The sequence below is a fragment of the Epinephelus fuscoguttatus genome, linkage group LG22 (genome assembly GCF_011397635.1).
Source record: "Epinephelus fuscoguttatus linkage group LG22, E.fuscoguttatus.final_Chr_v1".
Classification (NCBI taxonomy): domain Eukaryota; kingdom Metazoa; phylum Chordata; class Actinopteri; order Perciformes; family Serranidae; genus Epinephelus; species Epinephelus fuscoguttatus.
Window position 1 is genome coordinate 25,052,018 of NC_064773.1, and position 12,805 is coordinate 25,064,822.

Here is a 12,805-nt window from a genome sequence, read left to right on the forward strand (position 1 = left end):
CTGTAAGCAACTAACTAATCAGGCAGTCAGCACATGTGCAAATGCAGATAAATGAGCATCGGTGTATGTGCGCAACTTCCACTGCTCCCTCCTAGCTGATCACCACCTTGCATCTGTCCTATAGGACCCGGCGGGAATACCTACATTAGTTGTGTGTGTGTATGAGTTAATGTGTGTATGGCGACAGGAGCCTGCCACTCTGTTTATCCCATAATCCGCCCTCTAAGGGCGAGTGTGCTAAACACAGATTGTGCTCCCCATGTAATCTACAAGGGCATCATCGCCAGCATACGTGCAGGCACATATGTAAACACACAAACACGGACGTTGGGCGGCCTTGAGTACAAGAGACAACAATAAATCAACTGTATGTTCATTTACACAAATACATTTGGGAATTTTTGTGTTTAAAAAAAAGACAAAAAAGTAAATTAAAACAAAAATAAACAAAAATACACACAAAGTACTGGGTGGCCTTCAGCAGCATCTGATAATTTCATTCAGCCAATCAATGCTCATCAGCCCACAGGCTTGGGGGTGGGGGTGGGGGGGGCTCTTTGAGAACATGTGCTCCTGACAAGAAGCTCTTTCCCTTTGTCTCCCATATGCACACACCAAAACTCTCACACACTCCCTGATTGCATTGTTCCGTTGCATCCATGGATGCGCACTCACACACACACATATACACACACACCTCACCTCAAAGAACAGGAATAATGAGGGATTTATATGCAACTTCCTCTCTATGCAGAATTTTGCTTAGAGAAATATAGAGAAAAACAAAAACACAAGGACACTCGGGGATCTCAGCTATAAGCTTCCTTTTGCCTCATTTTCAGCTCAATTTCTGCTGCTAAGAATTTATTTTTTCATTGTTCTTACTCTGGTTTCTTTCAGTGTTGGTATATCTGGAACGTTTTTTGTTTGACATCACAATGCCGGAACTTAAAATTACTATTCTTGTGGGCACAGCAGGTTACAGCGATAGAAGATCAGTATAAATAGTGAAGAACATAAGTGCTACACTATAAAGTTTTGGGAAAAAATATGTAAGGTAGTCAAAGCGGAGAGACAAATCAATTTTTGATCCTATTTGAGTGTGGTGTGCTGTGAATTTCAGATGTGAAGTTTGTCAATTTAAAAAATAATTTTGCAAGTCAAGGAAGTCTCACTTTGTTGTAGATTTGTCATAATTCCATGCAGTTTTGTGTGAAACCACTCCGTGAACATCTCTCATCTTGCACAATATATGTCACCAACACCAGCTAGCTAGCTAGCCCTCAGCTATGTTGGAGCAAACATAGCTATGTTCCACAAACAAAAGTTATGAAATCTTACCTGATGTGTTCTTTCCGGTCATTTTATAAGCAAGGAAGCGAAAGAACAAGCAAGACCTGTTGCTTGTGTGAGTCCACCTTGGTACGAGAAACACAGACATTGTAGCTTCGGCAAGAGAGAAAGCTATGACGTCACTCACTTGATTTGCGCAGTCTTTCTAATTATATATTTTCACAGTCTTGGGTCATGGTCACATGAGTGAACGCAAGCAAGTGACTATCTCCTGCCGAGGCAATATTAAGCCCCTTTTCCAAGCAGTACAGTACGGTACGGGCGCTGTTTTTCCGTTTCCACTGTGAAAAGTTGTGGATGGTACCAATGGAACTGTTCCATACCATCCCCATATTTGCTTCCCTTCTATTGGGGTACCTAGCACACAGATCTGGCAGGACTACGTCGCTGCGTCCTTGATCTTCGGTTTTCCAGCGGATGATTCGAACAAGTCGGGCTTCTATGCTGCTAACGCTGCTGCCGGGATACAGCTGAGGAGAACATTATTCCTTAGTCTCTGTGACATATTAGGATGATTTTATGAGTATTTGCTTTATATTTCTTACATACAGATCCTTTACATTTCACTGTGACAACTTTGACCAATTACATTAGTTTTTATATGACACACTTTTAATAATGAGTGGATCTTCAAGCGTTTATATATATTACTTTCGACAAGGTTACGTGAACTGCATATATTCTAATCTTCACTCAGAGAAAAAAAAAACACTAAACCCCTGAGCTTGCCTTAAAAGGACTAAATGCACAAACCCACTACTTTTAAATATCCCATTAGGAGAGAGACTTCCATCTGTGTCAACGATAATTAGGAAATACAGTGAGTGCTGGACAGAGCAGTGTGTGACAACAACTCTGCCCACATTTAAGAGTACTGTTTGCGGTGGTAACTCTAGGGTCTAGGTACCATGTCTGAAGGGTTACTTTTGGTTCCAAAGCTACCATACCGAAAGTGTTTGGTGAAAACGCGACTTTTGTGCTGAATGCGGGCAAATCCTGTCGTAACAGACATAGAAAGCTGACTTCCTAACTAATGTTAGTCAGCTTGCTAATAAATACAGTCAAGTATGATATTATTGCATTTTCCATTTTCTTACGTTCCATGCTTGCTTCATGACTCAGGGCAGTTTGTATTTTTAATAGCCAATATACAATATCGGTTGGTTAAATACGGCAACCATCAATGCCTCCTTCACACATACTTCTTTGCTGAGGGTTGATGTGACAACATCCCTGGTCAAAGTTCACCAAAGTTGAACTCCAAGAGATGCAATGATGTGAAAATGTTTTGCCACCAAAAACAAATATTTTATTTGCCCCTCTGCTCACACTGAATGGAAGTAAACGGGAGGCGGATACAGTGTTAATATTGCTCATGTGACTGCGCCCTTACACTTCAACAGTTTTATGACAAACTGTGACTTTCTTGACTTGCAAATAATCTTTTAATTGCCAAACATCATGTGTGTAATTCATGGTAAAATTCAAACAGGATCAAAAATTATTTGTCTCTTGCCTTTAACTGTCCTACATATTTTTTTTTTTCATAATACGGTCCTATGTTGGTCCACCTTAAAGGGAGGGACTTTGCCACTCTATAAAAGCATAAACCCACTCAAGCAAAATTGTACAGTACTTGCATGTGGCTTCCATGATATCCTGTGGGATTAATGCCATGACTTAAAACCCCCACTGCCTGCAGTATGAGCTGTAGTCACTGATACACACACATACACACACGAACACGATGATAAGGAAGTGTTCTTCTTGCTCATTAGAGCATATCTATCCTCAGGTTCTGCGGCCACAGGACAAATGAGCTAAGGGTGAAAGGAAGTCTCTCTCCGTCTCCCTTCATCTCCCTTCATCTTTGCTCTCTCAGAGCCTTAAAAGCTTCTTCTCTGTCCGTCTTTGCCACACTGCCTTTTCCAATCCATGTCTCCCTCTCTTTCACCTTTGTTTGTTTCTCTCTCTGCCTCACCACACTTCCTTCACCATCCCTCCCTCTGTGTTGATACATTAACCCTGTGTTGTACAACGCATGTACCACCGGAGCCCCTTTCTTGTCTTTGTCTGAAGCCTTTCATCTGCGTCCTCACCTGCGGGCCTCTGTGATCCCACAATGACTCAAACATTTACAGACCCCAGTTGGCCTAATTAGGATAAACAGAATATTGAGAGAACACAAAAGGGGTTGCTTTTGTGCCTAACGTCCGTACGGATTCTTTATGAGCACTTGGAATTTCACAGGCAATTTACCCAAGGGCTGGTCTTTTCTCCAAAAAGCTCTTTTCAGCAGTGCAGGTCTACAGCACTCAGAGTGGGGCCATGCATCATCCCCACGCCGCCAAGGACCGCAGAGTTGCACAGGGCTAGAGATGCCAGGAGGCTAATGTTGTCTGTCACATCACGTCTTTGAGTTTATATTATTGAAGTCTGTGCTTCATATTCAGACCTTGAACAGTTGAGCTCTTGCGATGCTGTTTGTCAATGAGAGATGGCAAACATCAGTGCAGCACTTTTCACCTGTGAACCTGTGGATGCTTCCTCTGATTCAAGAACTGTTGGTGATCTACTGTGCCCTATGTCCGCAGTGCTGGATACTCGCACTACACATTGTTAAGGGAATAATTTGACATTTTGGTAAGTGGCATCTTTGCTTTATTGCTGAGAGTGAGATCTGAAGATTGATACCACTTTCATATCTGTGCATTAAATATGGAGCTACAGGCAGGAGCTTAGCACAAAGCCTGGAAAAAGGGGGCAAACAGAAAGCCTGGCTCCGTCCCAGGGTAAAAAAAAATCATCCCTAGCTAACCATCTTCTAGCTGTAGATTCATATTTAACATGCAGTTATGCAAGTGATATTGATTCCCACATCTAATATTCAGCAATAGCGATAATGAGCATATTTTGAGCATTTATCAGCAATTCTGTTTTTAATATGCCCAGTCTGAGCAATAGTAGCTTTGTATCATAAAAAGAAAGAAAGAAAGGAAAACTCCAAACCCAGTCTTTCCATGAGCTCTTACAGAGGCCACTTCAGCACTAGCAACTGCATATCTTTTCACATGATATGAAGAAAGGTAATCTTGCTCTGAAACTCTCTGCTGAATACTTCCTTACTGCCCATGTTGTATTTTCCACTGATTCTATTATCCGTTCTTTGCTTTCAGCAGGGGGGAAGAGAGCGCCTTGTGTATTCCTTCAGACGACAAGACAAGCTTTGAAGAGGCTCCTTCTCTCTCCCCAATAGCTGTCCCAAGGATAAGGACATATAATATGAGGGAATGGCCTGATGAGCCAACCCCAGCGCGGCACTGTTACATGCTGTTCCACAGAACATAAAAGCCAACATGTCCCTGCAATGTGCATAAAACCTGAAGCCTTAAGCGATGCATGGTACTTGATTAGAGTACAAAATGGTACATAACTGACGAGGCTTTGTCTGCCTTTTGTCTGTCTGCAAAAACAGATGTTTTTCCCCTGTTTCTTGAATGGAGAATCCAAACGTATAAGGGCCATTGTAGGTTAAAAAAAATTTAAAAAAGGGAACCAGGAAAGGGGGATAATATTTGAGAACTAAGAATTTCCAAGATTAAAATTGCAATTTCAAGAGATAAAAACACAGGTATTCTGTGAGACTATAAAGCCATAAATTGCAAGAAAAAACTAATATGTTGGGTTTTTTTTGGCAAGGAACCACATTTCTTCACTTTGCAAGGTTGGATCAACCCCATCACACCACAGACGCTGTTGGGGTGGTTCTTTATTTTAGGGTATGCTATTAAGATGTAATAAGTCACACTTGTATCAAATTAGACCAAGGATGTATTTATTCACTTAGGATATTTATTGGCATTTATTAAGTTTATATTTGGGTGTGTAAACCCCCCTCTACCCACTTTGTGCTTGCTGCTACCTTCCTGAAACTACTAATGGGTGTGCAAACTCATAGGAAATTCTTTTCTCCCAAAACCTTGGGCGAAGGAGAACAGGTAGAGCTAAGTCTGTGCATGACATAGATAAATTTCAATTTACTATTACATTTAGCTTAGCATGAGACTTACATTATACTTCTCAATTCACAATTATTTTGTTACTATTAAGTGATTTTCAGATGCACATTTTTGCTTTTACAGGCAAACGAGCAGTGAGGTGGAACCAGGCCCCGAAGAAGTGTGCTGGTGTTAAAAGCCAATTTTGGCAGTGGCCAAACAACTTCTGAGTCTGTCATGTGATGCTATTGTGCCCCAAAAGACTTTTTCCCCTTTTAACGCAAGGGAGCAGCGGCTCCACTGCGAGCTCCCTCTGGATGTCCGAGCTCCTTACCCTATCTCTAAGGATGAGCCCAACCACCCTTCAGAGGAAACTCATTTCTGCTACTTGTATTCGCATTCTCATTCTTTTGGTCATTGCTTGTAGCTCATGACCATAGGTGAGGGTTGGGATGGAGATGGACCTGTAAATTCAATGCTTTGCCTTCCAGCTCAGCTCTCTCTTCACCACAAAGTCTGGTGTGGTGCCCACATCACTGCAAATGCTACACCAAACTGCTGATTCATCTCATGCTCCATTCTACCCTCACTCTTGAACAAGACCCTGAGATACTTGAACTCCCTAGCTTGGGGCAGTAACTCACTCCCAACCCATAGGGGCCAATTTTCCGGAAGAGAACCTGGCTTCAGATTTGGAGTTGCTGATTCTCATCTCGACTGCTTCACACTTGGCTGCATACCGCCCCAGTGCATGCTGAAGGTCACGTTATGAGAATACAGATGATGCTATACAGAATAGCATCATCTGCATACATGTGCCCCCACCCCCTGGATAACAACTGGAAAGTCGGAAAGGTTATAGGTTATTTTATCCCCATGCAAGTTAGCAGAGTGCTAAACCCGAAGTTAGTAAAAATACCACATTTATCTAACCCGTGTACTAAAATATGCAAATCTGTGCATTAATTAGCCATTTATGTCTGGTAATACTACTTACTGTTAACTAGAGATGTAGTAAGGACAACCCATTGTACATCAATACGGCTTAAGTATGTGTTTTGGGTTAGATATATGATTTCATGACTTTTTCAAAGGTTTTTCTTGCAAATTCATGTTTTTTAAAGTTTTTTTTTATGGTAAGTTTGTGGGGGGTTTTCCTACTAAATTTACCACTTTTATCACAGAGAATATCAGAGTTTATATCTCGGAAATTTATGACTTCAATCTCAGAAATTCTGAGGATTTATCTCACCCAGCTTCGTATTTTCTTAGAATGTCCCAAATGCACTGTCAAGGTCAGAGACTTGTTGATAATCCCTCACTAAAATAAAGAGCTTTGCTATAATTTATTGTTGCTCTCCACTTAGAAACACCTGTCTCTGCATGTTACAGATGTCTAATTGATAATGAGCCTAGCTTCGTCTGACGCATGCATAACAAAGTCACTTATCTGGCATGTGTAATTACCTCATGACAACAAGCACTTCCTCCGTGATCAAATCAGGCTGATACACCTGCATGACTGCAACTGCACCTGCTTCTGGTGAAACTGTGTGAACCACTCCTGCAACCTTTCTTTCTTTCTTTCTTTTTTTTTTTTTTTTAAGGTACACTATTGAAATAAACACATGAATAAGGAATGTCCCAAGAAGAATACAAGGACATCTGAGATTTACTTTGGATACCTGTGCCACAAACTAACTGGGCTGCATATCTGTACATTAGGTGCATGTCTCTGTACACTGTGTGTATAGGTGTGTATGATTTATTTACACCAAATCATATAGCATGAACTGGTGCCAAAGCCAAAATCTAAATGTAGGAAAGTGAACTCAGTTACACCTCTACGTGGGAGGTTATACAAGAACCTTATCGTACTTCCATTTCTATTATCCGGAGGAGAATGCAAGCAAGCTGGCAGCAGCTCCCACTCTTGTTTATTTGCCTTTATAGATTTTTTTCCCTCTCTCTTTCTCCTTTTCTTTTTTTTTTTTTTCTAATGGAACCCGGCACTGTGCCACCTGCCAAATTGTGGCGGTAGAGAGAGAGGAGCAAAATAAATACAGCCTGAGCGTGTGTGCAGGTGTGTTGGAGTTTGTGTGAAACCAAAAGACAATATCTGTGTGTGTGTGTGTGTGTGTGTGTGTGTATGTGTGTGTGTGTGTGTGTGTTTGTTTGTTTATGTGTGTGTGAATGTTGTGGACTTTCACAGCCTGTTATTTGTGCGCTGCTGTCAAATGAGCTCACTGTAGGAAAAAAAAAAAAGGAGCAATCAGCGGGCCAAGGCATCGGAGGGCACCCGGCAAATCAAAACACAAACCAGAGTCTTATTGAATTGTCTCGTTGTGTCATGTCGGCCCGGCCTAGTGTTTTAAAAAGTGACCCGGTGTGGCTGAAACAAGGCCAAATGGGCCATCACAATCAATTAAGTGCTTTCGGGTCTGTTTGCTTGTTTGCCAAGCCAGACAGGGGGCTACCACTCTCTGTGGTCAATAAAGAAAAAAAGTTGATATTTGTGGAAAAAAGGAGGGGAAAACAAATGGAGAGAGATGTGCAGATTAATGTTTGAGAGCTGAGAGGCTCAGTGCCCGACATGCAGAAAATCACAAGCCTCCAAAACAAATATATTCAGTTTGCCACTCCATCCAGCTCTCACGGTCGGCTGTTATAATGAGTGCTTCTAGGGCCATCACCTTTCAAAAGTGGCTCACATCCTGATGACCACTGCAAACTGGATTGCCACTTCACTGTAGTAGTGTAAATAGAGGAACGAGTTCTTTTATTTATTTATTATTTTTAACGTGAATAAAGCCCATTATTGTGGCAGTCTGACTTGCATTTTAAATGCATCATTTATTTACCGGTTGACAAAATGTTGTCACTAGCTGTTCTGTTTTCGTGCCATGTTTTCATCTCAGGGGCTTTGAAAGGGATTTGTTTTTTGATGATGCATTCAGTTACCCATTTGAGCAATGCTAAGCCCTAAATTACCTTAGTGATGGTAAGTTGTTGTTTTTTTTTTCCTGAGCCCGTGAAGATATTTCCTCGTGTAGGCTAAATTTGTACAGTTTTTAAACCAGAATGAATTGTAAAATCAAATTACCGCGCAGCTCCTCGTTTTGCTTATTGTCACTTTATATCAGCATGCAAAAGTGAGCAGTCTATTCAGAGGCATTTACAGGGGGAAACATTGACTGTTGAATGCTCATTGAGTGTCGTCACATTCAAAGCAAAGCAGCAAAATAATGTCGGCTCATTATAGCGCACCTGGGGCGAGGGAGATGTGAATACATAGTCGTTTGCCACGTCTATATGTGTGTTTTATTGTGTGTATGTGTTTGTTTGTGTACAAAAGAGGATGAATGATGTGTGTGGGATGATGCATTAGCCGCATCCTCCTTTTGCTTTATAGTTCCCTGAAAACATCTGTGTGAATTGCAATACAAGGTTACATTGCGCACTATTAGTCAGGTTCCTGCACACAAAACCCAGCAAATGGCACTGTTTGCTGAAGTCACACAGAGGATCATTAAAACTGTCATCAGATGTTCTTTTGCTTATTATCTATGCATTCAGTAGGCCATAAACCCACTCTGGGGTAAATAATAAAACGTAATCTCTCAGTCATTTCTCCGCACTTGCCTTTTTTCCATGCGTCTTAATGCAGTCATCCAATACGTCTTGTAGACTTTCGTTTGTTGTGAGTCTTCGTTTTAAGCTTTTCCAAACTCTACTTTCCCATTGGGTACAATTTACCACAAGTGTGTGGTTTGAAAGAACGAAATGACTTTGCAACCTTGGGAATTTCTAATTGCTTTATTTTATGGTGATGTATGAACAAGAAAATGTCTGTAAACAAGTGCAGACTTCACAATACAAAAAGAGCAAAACAAACATGAAGTAACAGCTCGCAGCCAAGAATAATTTGGTACTTAACACCCTTAAAACCACAAATTGACCATTCTAAAAGGCAGTCCATCATTTTTACAGATTAAAACACTAAGGGCCAAATTCACAAAGAATGAACTGCGGCCTCTGATAGCACCCTGAATTGCACTTCACTTGCACCCACAGTTTGCTCCGTCTTAACGTCCTATTCACAAAGGATATTGCGCTAATGATATACCAGCGCAAACATGTCCACAAAGTTTAGCACCTGAGTGCAGTTTGCCCCTGATTTGCCCCTGATTGCAATTAGCCACATGGCAAAGTATAAATGCTGGCTCTGTGCCAAGAACACCGTGGCAGAACAATGGCAGACTTTGTTTGGCAAAGTACTGAATACTGTATACCCTCATGTAGTGATGTCTGCTGGTGAGTCAGTCTAACAGTGTCGGATGGATTGAGGCTGTGGATTTGACCAAGTTTGACCACTTTATCACTATTCCCTCTCACTTGTAGCTGTTCTTTCGTTATCTTTGAATTTAATATGAATTATGGAACCGTTTTTGTTCACGTTTGTTTCCACCGTTTCGTAAAATAAATTATTTAAAGTTGCTTTTGAAGTGCATGACAGAAGTGCGTTTTGAGAACGCTCATTCACCACAAAAGGCTCATTTGCATAGAAAGGGGCAATTTTTTGCGCCAAATATATACATATTACCTCATTTAAATATGTGCAAATAACACTGGAGCACCGAGATGCAATCTGCTTGGTAGTGCAGTCAGTGGAGCATTTCACCCTCTGCACGTGCTTTGTGAATTAGACAGTATCTGTTTGCTCCATTTTTACCGGTTTAGCGGCCGCAAAAGCCACGCAATCCTTTTGTGAATTTGGCCCTAAGAGTGATCTACCTAACCTTTAATTAATACACACCCCTGTCCACTTGGTAGTGTGTGCACATTAATTAGCAATTGTCCAGTCTTGTCTTTGATCTCATGTACGTGACCTTGTTGTGTAGCTAGCTATAGCCATTGGACTGGTAGGACACATACCACTGCAAAATGTCACAGCAACTGAGTACCTGAAGCCCAATATAGTATTGCTGTCGATAAAAGAGGTGATAAAAGTTGGGATGGCCCGTTCAACATTTGCCCAGTCAGCACAAGCTAACATAGCAGCAGCGGCTAACAGTTGACACCAAGCCAGTAAATGGTCCCAAAAAACAGTGAAATGGCTCAACTCTGCTGTTAAATTGGTGGTGGTTAGCATTGTTGCCTCACAGGAAGAGGGATCCTGGTTGTGCGGAGTTTGCATGTACTCCTCATGTCAGCAGTGATTTTCCCTGGGTACTCTGGCTTCCTCCCACAGTCCAAAGACATGCGGGTTAACTGGTGATTCTTAATTGCCTGTTGGCGTGAATGTAGGTGTGTATGGTTGTCTGTCTCTATGTGTCAGCCCTTTGATAGTCTGGCAACCTGTCCAGGGTGCACCCCGCCTCTCGTCCAATGTCAGCTGGGATAGGCTCCAGCCCCCCGCGACCCCTCACAGGATAAGCAGTTATGGAAATGACTGTTAGCAGTGTGTTGCTAACAGTTAGCACTGTTACTGTGTGGACTCTTACTGTGCGTTCACACCAAACGCAATGGACGCCACAAGTTTCCATTCAAAATCAATGTAAATGACGCGATGACACGCGATGTCGCTTCGGGTGACGCGTTTCAGGCAATAAGAGCGACGCGATGAAGCGATGATGCGTCCATCGCCTGATCACGTGTGACACTTGAAGTTGAAAAATTTGAACTTTTCAAGCAACATCGCGTGATGCTGTGCCGCGACATCCAATCAGCGTTGATATCCAACCATTCATAAAGAAATTACAAGCAACTAACCGGAGACAGATGGACAGGCGCAGCTGGGATGGAGCGCCTGTAGTTGGTGTCCAGGCGGGAGATCCTCGCACCGATACGGGCCAACAGGTCCTCAAACTGGGCCAGCATCAGCCTGAAGTACCGCTGGAAATGACCGTCATCCAGACGCAGCTCTTGCAGGAGGTGATATTCACCCAGCTGTGTGCGTTTCTGGAGGATATTGTGAACCCAGACACGGCGGCGTTTGGGTCTCCGATCCAAATCAGATGTCCACAACAGATAAAGAGCAGCTACGGTAGTTAGCCATGGTTGACGAGAAAATAGCGGGAGGTGAAGAAAATTGCGGGAGGAGGGTTGCGTCATCGCGATTGAAGCGATGAAGCGATGATCAAAAAGGTGACATTTGTGATCAAGCGACGCGATACTTGCGTTACGGGCGATGACATTGCGACCATCGCGTTTGGTGTGAACGCACGGTTACAGACAGTCCCTGGCAAGGAGCTCACACTCCCGCAGCAGTGTCATGATAAATGCAGCTAGAGCGGGGCAAGGACGAGCTGAGCAAATCAATATGCGGTGCTTACCATTACAATGAATCTAAGATTTTACCTGTTTTAAATAGAAAAAAATTAGGGAATTCATGTTAAGCAACACTTCCACGGCCTTATCACTGAACATTCGCTGTTGATTACTAATACTACTAAAGCTTTAGAGTCCAAAAATAGAAAAAAGAGTGATTGATGTGGCAGAGGATGAAGGACAAGGAGGTAATTCCGATGACATTAATCAGCCAGCAGCTGCTAAAATTAAAATGATGGGTAATGTGAGATTTTGACAGATTTTTTACGACCCTGTCCGTCAAAATGACAGACAACGAGAAAGTCTAGTGGAACCTCTGCTGTTGGTATAGTTGGGCATGCCAATATTAGAACAGATACCACACCATTCAAACTATTACACCATACTATTTTTTTTAACACTTTTGAAAAGGCTAAACTCCAACTCCTTAAATGTCAAGTATTCAAAATTTAAAGCTCTACAGGACTGCCATACCTGGTTATGGATGCTAAACGATGACTGGACAATTGCTGTTGTGAGGAGGGGTTTAGCAACGGTCAATTGCCATCTTCGTTGTTTTTTTTGTTTTTGTTTTTTTGCATTAATTAAAAAAGATATCACGTGCTTCAGGCTTTTCTGTTAAGCTAAGCTGTAAAGGATACGCAAGTGGCATCAATCTTCACATCTAACTCTCGGCAAGACAGATCATCAGCTTATTTCCCCAACTCTTTTACTGGTTCTATAGGTATGATTCCATTTGCCTATCATGCACACATACTGTACATGAGCAAACAATCATATCCACACATTCAAAATGAGCCATCCAGATATGTATACTTGTGCAAATAAAAGCACAGAGATATAAGACACAGATGGAGTACTTAGTTTCTCTTAAGCCACCACAGGTGTTGATGGAGAGGAGGAAAAGCAGCAGAGGGGGGTGAGGCAGGGTGAGGGGAGTGGCATCTCCTTTAACCAGCCAGACAGATCGTATCAGAGTGTTTGCTTGCTTGCTTCGGGCCCTGCGGTGCCATCAGATAGCATTTGATAAGAGTGTGACAAGCTGAGGCAGCGAAGGTCAGGACATGATGGCAATGAGGGCAACAACAGCCCCAGTCGCTGTGCTGTGGAGGGAGATTGTTGAG